The 12,557-nt window shown below is 48.7% G+C and overlaps 1 protein-coding gene across 1 annotated transcript in view; it reads left to right on the plus strand.

The window, feature by feature from the left end:
• Positions 1–8,430: 8,430 nt before the first annotated feature.
• The window catches only part of LOC112060997 (butyrophilin subfamily 3 member A2-like), a 48,131-nt gene continuing 44,004 nt past the window's right edge, over positions 8,431–12,557 (plus strand). The window contains exon 1 of the mRNA XM_065571467.1: positions 8,431–8,669. The gene's annotated coding sequence lies outside the window, so the exon portion shown is untranslated. The remainder of the gene's footprint in view (positions 8,670–12,557) is intronic.

Genomic DNA, 12,557 nt, shown 5'->3' on the forward strand with positions numbered 1-12,557 from the left:
CTGGTTGCAGGTGGAATGTGCTAATGCTCTGTTCTGCCCTAAGTCCCGATGACTCCCCTATGATCTCCTAGTGGTTAATGGATATTAGCCTGAAGGACTGCGTGAACAATGTGGGAATGTTGGTAATAATGGTATCATGGAAATGTCAGGCTGGAAGGGACCTCAAGAAGTCATCAAGTCCAGTCCTCTGCACTGAGGCAGGACCGAGTAGACCTAAACCATCCCCGACAGGGGGCTTGTCCAACCTGTTGTTAATAACCTCCAACAATGGGGATTCCACAACCTCCCTTGGAAACTATTCCAGAGCTTAATTTACCTAATCATTAGAAATTTTTTCCTGCGATCTAACCTAAACCTCTTTTACTGCAGATTAAACCCATTAGTTCTTGTCCTACCATCAGCGGTCACTGAGAACATCTGATCACCATTCTCTTCATAACAGCCATTAACATATTTGAAGAAGATTATCAGATTCTCCCTCCGTTTTCTTTTCTCAAAACTAAAAATGCCCAGGTTTTTAGTCTTTCCTCCTAGGTCAGTTTTTTTCACCCTTGATCATTTTTGTTGCTCTCCTCTGGACTCTCTCCAATTAGTCCACATCGTTCCTAAAATGTGACACCCAGAATTGGACACAGCCCTCCCGCTCAGACCTCACCAGTTCCCAGCAGAACAGGACAATGACCTCCCATGTTTTACATACAGCACTCCTGTTAATAAACCATAAAGTGACATTAGCCTTTTTTGCAACTGCATCACATTGCTGACTCATATTCAAGGTTATTCAAACACACATGTGCAGCACACAATGAATTAGTAGCCCACAACCTTCACCACTCAGCCAGCGGTGCATGGTATAGCTGTGAGCTTGGTATCCTGGCAGGCCAGGCCTGTGTTTTCTTCTCTACATTCAGTTGGGTGCCTAGACTTTGCTGAGTAAATGACAGCTGATATGAAAGAAACCCCAGAGGGTGAAGAGGCGGCCAAGGAGTTAAGGCTGATCCCTTGTATTCTGCTTCGATAGGTTTCAATCCCAGCTTTGCTAATAACGAGCCTTTCCTTTCACAGTGGCGGCAACTGGTCTTTCCTCTTCAGGCCATCACTACCCCAGCACGTCTTACTGTAAAAAGAATTGTTTGCAGTGTTGTTGTAGCCGTGTAGGTCCCAGGATAGCAGAGCTGTGTAACTCGAAATCGTGTCTCTCTCACCAGCAGAAGTTGGTCCAATAGAAGGTTTGACCTCACCCGCCTTGTCTGGCTAATAAAAACTAAACACACCCAACAAAGTGGGGATCCCACAGTCCCTGGACCAGCTGGACTCCGGGCCAGCTCACAAAGGTGGGAATTTTGCATGGTACCTCTCCAGCGCTGGCACCTCAGCAGGCAGAGCCCGTCTCTTCCCCACGCTTGCTCGGGCATCTGGCCACGGCTGAACAATGCCAGCGTAACCCCCGTGTATGCTTTTCATGGCGCGGCAACGTCACTAGGGAAGCAAACAGTCAGGGGCTACGTGGGCCGTTTGCTCTGTGGGCTGGAGACTTGCTGTAGCCTGGCAGGGCCCTGCTGGGATGGGCCGAACCCTCCAGCCCTGGGTGCGGCGAGCTCGGGGGATGGGCCGGAGCTGCCTGCAGCTACTTGGGAAACGCCTGTGGGGGGAGGGGCTTGGCGAGCAGAGTCAGCGATGGGACCGTCAAGGGGGGGAATGGCCAATTGCCACCTGGGGGAGGATCTCAATAGGCTGTGGGGTGGGGGGCAGGAAAAGCCCTCAGATAAGAGGGGGCCAGTGGGATGGAGGGAGGGGGCAGGAGGTGGACAGAGGGAAGGGGGATAGAAATGGGGAGGGGGAGGAGAAGGGAAGGGGGTGGAGGTTGGAGGAGAACAGGGGATGGAAACATGATGGGGGAGGGTGATGAGAGCCCAGACAGGGCTGAGGGAAGCTGCCCTTTTTGTCCCTGGGTGGCCAGGGATTTCCCCCACATGCAAGTGCATAATTAAGGCCCCATCTTTTCCAGCTTCCCCCATCGTGAGGCAGGGATCTGCTGACACGAGATCCCTCATGTCACATGGGGCATGCTGGGACTAGGGTGACCAGATGACAAGAACAAAATATCGGGACATATGGTGGTGGTGGGGGGCACGCTGCCAAAGCAAAAAAAAAAAAAAAAAAGCCGGAATGCCGCCGCCGCAGCAAATAAATTAAAAAAAAAGAAAAGGGAGTGCAAAATATCAGGACAAATGGCGTCCCAACCATACATCGGTCAGGACGTGGAACAAACAACTAAATATCGGGACAGTCATGATTTTATCGGGACGTCTGGTCACCCTAGCTGGGACCCCATGTGACAGAGGCCAGGGGAAGTCACTGCGAGCCGAATGGAAGAGACCCCCTCCTGCCCCACATCCCATGCTGTCTTCAGAGGCGGTGATCCCCATCCTGATGCTGCAGGGCACATCCTGGAGCCAAGCAGCCTCACCAGAGTCAGTGTCTGGGGGTTTCATCCATTTCCAATGGGTTTGTTTTGAAGATATTGGTTCTGGGTTTACATGCAATGTCCCTAGGTCTGTGTGTTATTGCAGGTCACTGGTGGGTGGAGTTGGGCGAATAACTGATGTTTGGGTCCGGCAGCAAACTGGAAAATCAGAGCAGGTATTCAGGTCTGTTGCAAATGTGTTTGGAATTTACCAGTAAATCAGGAAAGTCTGTTTCAGGTCGTAGAAAACTTCTATCTATCTATCTATCTCATAGAACTGGAAGGGACCTTGAAAGGTCATTGAGTCCAGTCCCCTACCTTCACTAGCAGGACCCAAGTACTGTCCCAGACAGATTTCTCTCCCCCGCCCCCGATCCCTAAATGGCCCCCTCAAGGATTGTAACTCACAACCCTGGATTTAGCAATGCTCAAACCACTGAGCTATCCCTCCCCCCAGAACATTCAGAACAGCTTCCTAAAAGTACCTGCCCCTCCCATTCTTTGCCTAGAGGGTCAGAAACTTGTCTAGGATGTGGGAGACCCACATTTGCAACCCCACTTTGGAGCAGACTCTTGAACTTAGCATGAGCATCCTCATCCCCAGGGCACAGGCCACTCTGGGGTGCGCTGCTCTCCTGTGGAGGCTGTTCCACTTTGTATAACGCCTTAAATATTAATTGGGCCATAGAGCAAAGGAGTGAGAACAACTGTAGAGGCTGGTGATTGAGGGGCTCACCTGGGCTGAAGGAGCTATGGATTCAAATCCCTCCTCTGAATCAGGAATAGAGAAGATTTGAGTCAGCGTCTCCTACCTCCTGAGTGCCTTAATCCCCAGGCTGGAGAGTCGTTCTCGTGCTCTTTGGCCCAAGGAATAGCAAATTATTAGCTGCTATTTAGCGGTCAAACACACACTTCTGAAGCTGGCCTGAACAACGTATTAAAAACCTTTGTCCCAAGAAAACTAATTGGGTCAAATTCATGAATGGTTTTGCTGTGGCCGAAACTTCATTTTCAGCAGGTAACCTATTCATGCAGAAATGTTTGCCTAGCTCTGCTTGTGAGAACAGAAACTGGTTTGTTATTGTGGGGTCATTGCTGAGTGTCAGGACTGCACACAAAGGTGTTTGTTTGAAGGTTTGTGGCTGCTGGGGTTTCATTTTGATTTACTTTTGTATGTGCATCCATGAGCACTGGGACATTTTCTATGTGGGATTGTTATTGTAGGGTTCTCCATAGGTGCTGAGGTTACTGATATGTTGGGACTGCATGCATACTGGTTTGTTGTCACAGGGTCTTTTTGTGAGCTGTTGGGACCACTCCTGCTGGTTTGTTTTTGTAGTGTTGCTTGTGAGTTTATGGGCTGCAATCACTCTGGTTTGTTGTGTAGGGTTGCTTGTGAGTGCTGGAGCTGGGGTTGCACTGGATTGTTATTGTAGGTCTGCTTATGAATGCTGGGTTTGTTGATAATAACAACAGTGAAGTGGAATGAGAATCCCCAGTTGTTTCCATGTGTAACTTGGCAGCCTGCTCAGACTGAAACCCCCACATGGCGTGAGACTGTTCTTTGGGGTAGGGAAGGAGACTTCACTGTTTCGGGGGGACCTCCCTGTATTTCTCTGCTTTGTTTCCCCAGCTCTGCCCCAGAGCAGAAACTCCTTGTCTCCCACAAATTCATCCCTCTGGGTTGGTTTCTTTTGTAAACCCCACTGCTGAGATAAGGGCCAGTCTGTGGGTTGGGCCCTTTCCCCCTAGGGGTTCAGCTATTTCCCCTACAGCAGAGTGAGTGAGAAACTGAAGTCATGCATAGCTGGAGGGGGTGGAGTGGAAGGAGCAATCCCACTGCGTCCCCCCTCAAGTTAGGACGTGTGACATTGTAACATGTGACTGAGGGAAGTGGGGGCAGTGGCAGTCACAGCAGTGGACACACCCTGAATGAGCTGCTGGAGGAAAGCAGGCCTTGTCCCATGGTCTCTGTCTACGCCCTGGAACAGACGCTGAGGCCCTTGAACCTGAGATATCAGGGAATGACAGAGAGCGGTGGCCCAGGCCTCCAAGGATGCAGCTAATATTACCCGAGGTAGTGAGGTGAGCACACTGATGATTTTCAAATAATTTTTCTGTTGGTTTTTACCCTGGGAGTGTTTGGCAATGGCAGTGTTGTTTTACAATATTTTTTGGCAACAATGTTGCTTCTTGTATACAAGGGTCTTTTGAGTGCTGCCGCTGCACATGCTGCTTTGTTATTGTAGGGTCAGACACTGGCTCTGTGCACACACTGGTTTGTTGTCATTTCCATGTCTGCTTTCAGATTTGTGCTGGTTGTTAACACCGGTATGAAGCACACAGATGTTATTTGCCCTGGCTTTAGAGGGGGAAATTGAGGCACCAGACAGGAGGGGATTTAGCAAAGCTCACAGGGTGAGTCAGTGACACAGCTGGGAATAGAACCCAGGAATCCACCAAGCAGTGGGTGTTAGCCACAAGATCTTTTTTCTCACCCTCTGTAATGGAAAATATCACCTCTTGTCAGTGGACTGAACTGACACCATTGGGTATGGAAGCAGAACATAACTGGCAGCTGGAATCTTTCTAAATTAAAAAGCGACAAAGAGTCCCGTGGCACCTTCTAAACTAACAGACATATTGGAGCATAAGCTTTCATGGGTGAATACCCACTTCGTCACATTCATCTGACGAAGTGGGTTTTCAACCACGAAAGCTTATGCTCCAATATGTCTGTTAGTCTAGAAGGTGCCACAGGACTCTGTTGATTTTTACTGGTCCAGACTAACACGGCTACCCCTCTGATACTTTCTAAATTAAGTACAGTGATAGGTGCACCATAGCTAGGCTTGTTTTCAAGACATTTGTGTTTTTGACAGTGGAAAAAATGAATATCTTGTGTATTTAAGTGAGTTTTAATTAAACAAAATCTGGGTTATAATCTTTAGTCAGTGATGGACTGTTTGGTTTATTGATTGTACAATATGTAGTTCTGGAAAGTTTATGATAAACTGTTGAAAAATAGGTATGTTGGTGATTTTTTCCCCCTGGGAAATGTCTCACATTTCTATATACTCCACTAGCAGAAAGATCCAGTCAGACATATGTTCCACATCTGTATATATCATGCCTTCTGTAATAGGAATTCCAAGAAAACCAGTTTTAGTTCAGAATGTGGCATATTTGTTTTTAAAAAGTACTTTAAAATTATAACTTTAAATTTGTGTACCAGTCTGAAGCTGCCAAATTTTAATACGATGACAACAAATGTGCCGTGGCTAAAATAGAGACAGAGATACCCAGGTCTCTAAGATAACTAAACCCCACTCTGAGTGACTGGTATGCCACACCAACCTTTCAGAGTGACTAACCCAGTTTGAAAAGCAACAAAGAGTCCTGTGGCACCTTATAGACTAACTGAGGAATTAGCCTAATTCTAACCACTATAAGCCACATTTCTCTCCCAGACCTGGGGTAGAAGCCACGATTCCTGATCACCAATATTCTACTGCTGACAAGTGAATACTTGTGTAACCCATTGTGAAGGTGTTTGTCATGTCCTTCTCAATTAGCTGGCCTGGATTAAAAAGGGCCTAAATTGGGCATCTGACACCTAAGTGTTAAATACTGCTGCTGATCTACATGGGGGGTGACTGTTTTTATGTTCTGAGTTTGTACAGCACCGAGCACAATGGGGTCCTGGTCTGTGACTGGGGTTCTAGGTGCTACTATAATGTAAATAATCAGAGCAGTCTGGGTTTATGTGATTCACAAAGTGAAGAGCCCATTTTAAAACAGGTTTTGTACTTAAATGCTATGATAATCTGTAAATTATGGTGTGAATCACCAAAATACTGCACCTGAATTACTTTTCTGGCTGGATCTGTGTACGGGGCACATTCAAAGACAGCCCCTAAAGGGTGTTGTTGCTCTCAGAGGGGACGGCCCCCTCCAGTAAGGTAGTAAACCTGAAAGGATGGGCAGGGGAGAGGGTGCTTCCTTCGCTACCTAGGGGAACTGAAAGTGGTTTTGAAGTCAGCAGGACCAGCCACAGGAGGGGTAGGGTGACCAGACAGCAAATGTGAAAAATCAGGACATGGGGTAGGGAGTAATAGGAGTCTATATAAGAAAAAGACCCCAAAATCGGGACTGTCCCTATAAAATCAGGACATCTGTCACCCTAGGGAGGGGAGCTGCCTCTGTCTCCTCACCCAGCAAGGAACACCTGCGCTGCTGTTACTGAGTTCATGCCTGAATCATCATTCCAGGCACTCTGCCTGCTTGGGCCACCCCACCAAGCAGGAGACCCACAGTCCTGTGACACTGGGACAGCGCTGGGATCAGCCGCTAGCAGGGAAGGAAAATGGCAGATGACAGCAGGGAAGAGGGAGACATGCAGCAGGGAGCCCCAGGAGTGGGAAGACCAAAATGCCCAGATTTTGTGCCTGAACCATTTCCAGGGGCTGAGGATGATTGGAACACCTGGATAGAGCTAAATCAAATTAAGTTGACTTTAATTCTGAATAAGAGCATCCACACAGGGGTTTAATGTGGTTTACTTAAACCCGCAGAGCTTCCCAGCTTGTGAACCGGGTCAGCTGAAAATTTTACATCAAGACCTTTTTTGATAGAAGACTAGATTTTGACTTTAAATGAGAGAGAGAGAAAGAGAGAAAGTAAAGTGTCTGCTTGCTCATTACAAAACCAATCCTCCTCCTCCACACACACACACCCCTCCAAATGTTTCATTATTTGTAAGTTTTCAGCTGAAAAGTTTCCCCCCACTTCTCAGGTGTTCAGTTTTTTAATGAAAAGTTACAATTTTCTTGTTGAAAGTTTCAATGGAAATTCATCTCAGTTTTCCTCAGGAAAAAAAGAACATCTCCACCTGCCCCAGAGTGCATCATGTTTACATCCTCATTACTGGAATCTGTCATCCTCCATCCTGCCCTTTGTCCTGCATGAGGCTCCTACGACCTCTTAGGGGTTAATGCATTGGCCAGGCAGAATTTTTCCCCTCCGGCTGGAAGGATGCTGTGATACCAGGACACTTGGGAGGAACCTTGAATTGTTCTGGGGGCAAATGTGAATCGGGGAAGGTGGACATGGGCCCGGCGGGATTCTCGTTGTCCAGGCTGTGTGCTGCCCAGTCCTCAGAGCCATGGAGATCTTGCTGGCTGAGTCTCAGAGACAGGCGAGTTCCTGCAGGAACCTCACTGGGTAGTTCAAATGTTTCACCCCACCCAGCCTCCCTTCCCAGCAGTGATCTGGTCACTGGGCCAACACTCCCATTTGTCTTGGGCAGGGTGTGTCCGGATCACAACAAACACCCAGAATGGCACAGCCAGCCAGTTCTAAACTGGCTCTCACACAAGATGAGCTGGATCAGGTCCCAGGTGTAACTCCCGCTAACCTAGCTGGGCTCCTATACTTATGAGAACAGAAATTAGGTTTCTGGGGTGGCTACAGGCAGGAAGGTAGCAACTTCTCTCTTTAGCCAGGTGATAGTAACCCAGGTATTTTGCTCTATAGGGCTTAGGTTCAATCGCTGCAGATAAGAAGTGCTAACAGAGCTCAAGTGTCCGAGGCCTGTGCTGTGCCATGGCAGATCTTGAGTTCAAACCCTACTGATGACCCCTAGTAAAAGCACTTGTACCCACTGTCACAACAACTCCTCCTTAGAAATCATTGGGGCCGTTCTATCCTCCGCCTCCTGCCCACAATGAAGCCACTTGCATTGCTTTGCACTGAACTTTAGCCCCTTGGGCTGCTGTTTTCTGTGCATCCCCCACCCTGCTAGTGCTCCCACAGTGCTGCACAGGCTGGGACACGAAAGGCAGCTTGGTGGTGAGGAAAGGGAATGGGATGAGCAGATTCAGTGCTTAGCTGCCATGGGCCTCCCGAGTGATGGGAGGATGAATGGGAACCCCAGCGGCATATAAATTCCTCGTTGCTCACCATGTCTCCACAGGTAACCCAACACCTGCCCTGGATCCTGGCAAGATAATACCTCTGGCAAGTTAATGTGTGACAGGTGCCCTGGTACTTTCATTTTCCCTTGGTCAGAGTTCACACACAGCTCTGGGATCCATTTCCCCCTCTGCCCCAACACGTCAGTTCAGTTCCTTGGGCGCTCTGTGTGGCACCGGGACCCCTGGCTCGCTGCATGGCATCTTCTGGAACATGCTGAATCCTTAAGGTAGGTCCCTCCCCGTTATTACCCCTGATCCTTCGCTCTCAGGGGTACTTACACTCCCCACTCCCATGGCATGTTTCCACCTCCCATCAGTGCTGGGCAAACCCCAATGGTGGGTGTGATTCACTGCTCAGCTTTCAGAGTAACAGCCGTGTTAGTCTGTATCCGCAAAAAGAAGAACAGGAGTACTTGTGGCACCTTAGAGACTAACAAATTTATTAGAGCATAAGCTTTCGTGGACTACAGCCCACTTCTTCAGACTGCTCAGCTTGTTATCGCCTCACTGCAGGGTGTGGCCCTCTGGGGTTCCTTGTGGCCTTTCCCTGGAGGATGTGATGGGGAGCACGGCTGAATTGGTGCCTCTTCAAAAGGGCCTCACAGCCCTGCCCTGCTGATGCCCTAGGAGTAGGGGCTGCCAGGCCAGAAGTTGGGTGGGGGGAAGGCAGGGAGGCGGTTATTTGGTTCAGAGATCTAAATGGAAAGTGCTTCCTGGTTGTTATTATTATGTGTATTACAGTAGCACCTAGAGGCCCCAGCTGAGATCACGGCCCCATTGTGCCAGGTGACACATACAGACTGTGAGAGACCGTCTGTGCCCAAAGAACTCAGTCTGGTATCAGGTGTAGCTGAGCCTAGCTGGGCTCAGACCCTTTCAAGCCTCGTCTCCATGGGACATTACATTGTGTTGGCATATGAATTAATCCAGCACAGGACACTGAAATCACAGGCCTGGTCTGTGCTGGAGGGATTTGTGGTGTTAGATAACTTATTGTCAGACCTAGTAGTTCATCAAATATCAGCTCACGCTCTGCCAACAATAGCAGCCTTGAATGTTGGCCTGTCCCTGTCCCCCCAGGCACCTCCGCGCTTTCTCCCACGCTGCCGCCATGTACGGGAACAGCTTCCCACCAAAGTTCACAAAGCCACCATCTTCCCTTCCTCAAAATCCCCCCTAGGAGCTACCTCTGCCATGGGGTCTATTGAGCGCTGCCGCCTGGCGCTGGCTAGGCTAGCAGCCAGCTGGGACTCTGCTTCCCTGCTATGCTCTCTCTTCTGTCTTGTTATCTCATCCTCCCAACCCAGCACCACCGAGGGGTTTGTCTATTTCACCCACTGGCTCTGTCCTGTCTGACATTTAGAGTCAGACGGTGAGTACTCTGGGGCAGCGACTGTCATTGTTACATGTCTGTACAGCACCTGGCACAGCGGGACCCTGACCCCCGACTGGGGTTCCTCGTTAATACCGTAATGCAAATCATACACAACAGCAGTAACTAGCCTGGTGTGACGAGCACTGTGCTGAACATGGTTTTGCTCTTGGTGTGGAAAAGGATGGCTGTGGTCAGTATCGTTTCAGCTGGTCATGGTGACCCCAGGAGTCACTCTAGTATTGTTATTGTGGTGGCACCAGTGTCTACACTGAGTCTTAAGTCCTGGAGAGACCAATGGGAACACGCCCAGTGATTTCAGTATGACCAGGATTTCACCCTAAGTGGTTAGTGCTGTTAACACACACTTTAGCACAAGGCAATTATCGTGTGCAGAGAGGCCATAAAGGCCCTGGCTGGGCTAAGCTCCTCTGGGGAGAGCTGGATTTGTTGATCAGAAGTTGGGAAGCTCTGGGGGTTTAAGAGGTGTCCTGGGTGTTGCTGTGTGTTGGTTTCTATTGTGTGTCTGGAGTTCACACTGTTCATCTGCAGGAAGGTGGTGGGCGGGCGGGGGGGCTCCAACTGTGCTGGCTGGTGGTTAACTTCTTCATAACTTCTTCTTAGGAGTTTAGGGCTGGAGTCACAGCATTGCAGGGCCTGACTCCCAAGTACCCTGCTGCCTAGGGGACTTCAAAGCCCCGAGTTGGCACGCAGGCTCCCCGTACAATGTCTGGGTAGAGCTGGGCAACTACCAAAGGGCCCCTCGGAAGCTAGCACACTAAGCAGGCAGCTGCCTAAGCCAGCCAGTGAAATGCAGAGGAAATGGGGCAGGGCTTAGGTTCCAGATACACAAAGGGATTTAGGCACCTCACTCCCATTAATCTGAGCCTTGGGTGCTTGACTGGCTGGAGGAAGGCACCTCCCTCCAGTTGGGGTTCTCAGCAATAAACCCTCGCCTGGAGTTAGGCACCTAAACCCAGTCAGCCCTTCCTTGTACAGAGCCAGAGAGATAAACCCCATCCCCTGCATTACAGCCAATAGCCCAGGGGTCAGGGTACCCAGAGTGAGATTCCTGCTCCAATAACTATTTATTCAAAGTGGACCAGCTCCAATAGGGTAGACTCACTCTGCAACCTGTTACTAGGGGACTCACCTGGGAGGCGCAAGACTTGGGGTCAAATCCCTGCCCAAAATCAGAGACAGAAAATCAATCCTGGTTGATTGGAAATCAATCCTAGTTGAGCACTCACAGTCCAGGTGAGTGCTCCAACCAAGGACTCTTGGGTATTCTGGCCACATGCCCACATCCCTCACCTTACCCCAACTGCCTTTAGTGGAGGACCTGAACTGGTAGGTGCTCTCAGAGCAGTTAGCCCTTAATCTAGCTGTGTCCCTTTGTGGATCTGGCCCTTAACTCCTATTGAAAGTCAATGGGTGCTTTTTCAGTATTTTACCCTGTGTTATTAGGCTGAACAAGAGCCCTGTAAAGAACCTGGAAACTAGAGATGGTCAAGAATATTTAATGAAGAACATTTGTAATGAAAAGTGGCTTTCAAAAGTCTAGGAATAATTTGAAAATTGTCATTAAAATGATTCAGAACAAAAAATTTTCATTTCGAGTCCAGTCTAATGGAATCAAAATAATTTTTTGGGGCTTTTAAGGAGGAAAAAACTAAGAAGTGAACTTGAAAAAAAATTCATTCTGATTCCATTTGATCTTAACTGAATTTCCAATCTATTTGAAACCATTACTGCTTTGTTTTGAGTCATTTTGTCAGAATATTGGATGATTTCAGGCAAACTTTTGAATGAAAACAAAATTTTCCTAAAAAAAACCCATCCCCATTTTCACCAGCCTCCCAGAATGCTCAGCGCCTGCCGGGCCTCAGCTCTGTGGCTCTCTCAGAGCCCCGCTTTGCACAAGGGCAAATAGGTAATAAAATGGCCCAGAAACCTACGCTCACCCTTTGCTCTGGGGCGGGGCGGGAGATGCAATGATAATAGAGAGCACTTGACTGGGGGTCAAACTCCAATTCCTGCTTCCAGGGCCAGGAGGGGCTGGGAGCTCTGCTGAGGGTGGGGCTGGATTAAAGCAATGTCTGGTCCTAGGCTCTCCCTGTCATGCCCTCCCCCCCTGCTAGGGTGACCAGATATCCCAATTTTATAGGGACAGTCCCGATTTTTGGGTCTTTTTCTTATACAGGCTCCTATTACCCCCCACCCCCGTCCCGATTTTTCACATTTGCTGTCTGTTCACCCTACCCCCTGCCCATAGACCTACCCCCACCCACTGGAGTGGCTGTGGCTGGGTCCTGCCTCCCCCCCAGAAAGACCGGCCAGCACATGGGCCCCCTCTCATCCCCAGAAAGGTAGGGGAATTAACAAGGATTTTCCCCCATCACCCTCACTACTTCCCTCAGCACCTAGGTGTCAGTTGTAGAGATATGTTTGTGGTAGATTATAATGTAGAGAGACTCCCTCATAAGGGACAGTATTATGAACACAGAAGTGTTGAGCCATGCCTGGCAGGAGGATAAAGAACACAGTGTAGTTATGTAGTAGTAGGATTTATGTTTGTATTTTGTATAATTTTGTAGCTGAGCTAATTTCAAGGCAATAACAGACCTTTTAGGGTCACTACTTTGTTGTAGGTTTAGCATTTTAAAATAAGTAAAGGAATGCAATAATTGTTTTCCTTTTGCATTGCAATTTAATGTTCCTGGTCAAAATGTTCTGTGTAAAT

This window comes from Chrysemys picta, chromosome 17 (genome assembly GCF_011386835.1).
Source record: "Chrysemys picta bellii isolate R12L10 chromosome 17, ASM1138683v2, whole genome shotgun sequence".
NCBI classification, from domain to species: domain Eukaryota; kingdom Metazoa; phylum Chordata; order Testudines; family Emydidae; genus Chrysemys; species Chrysemys picta.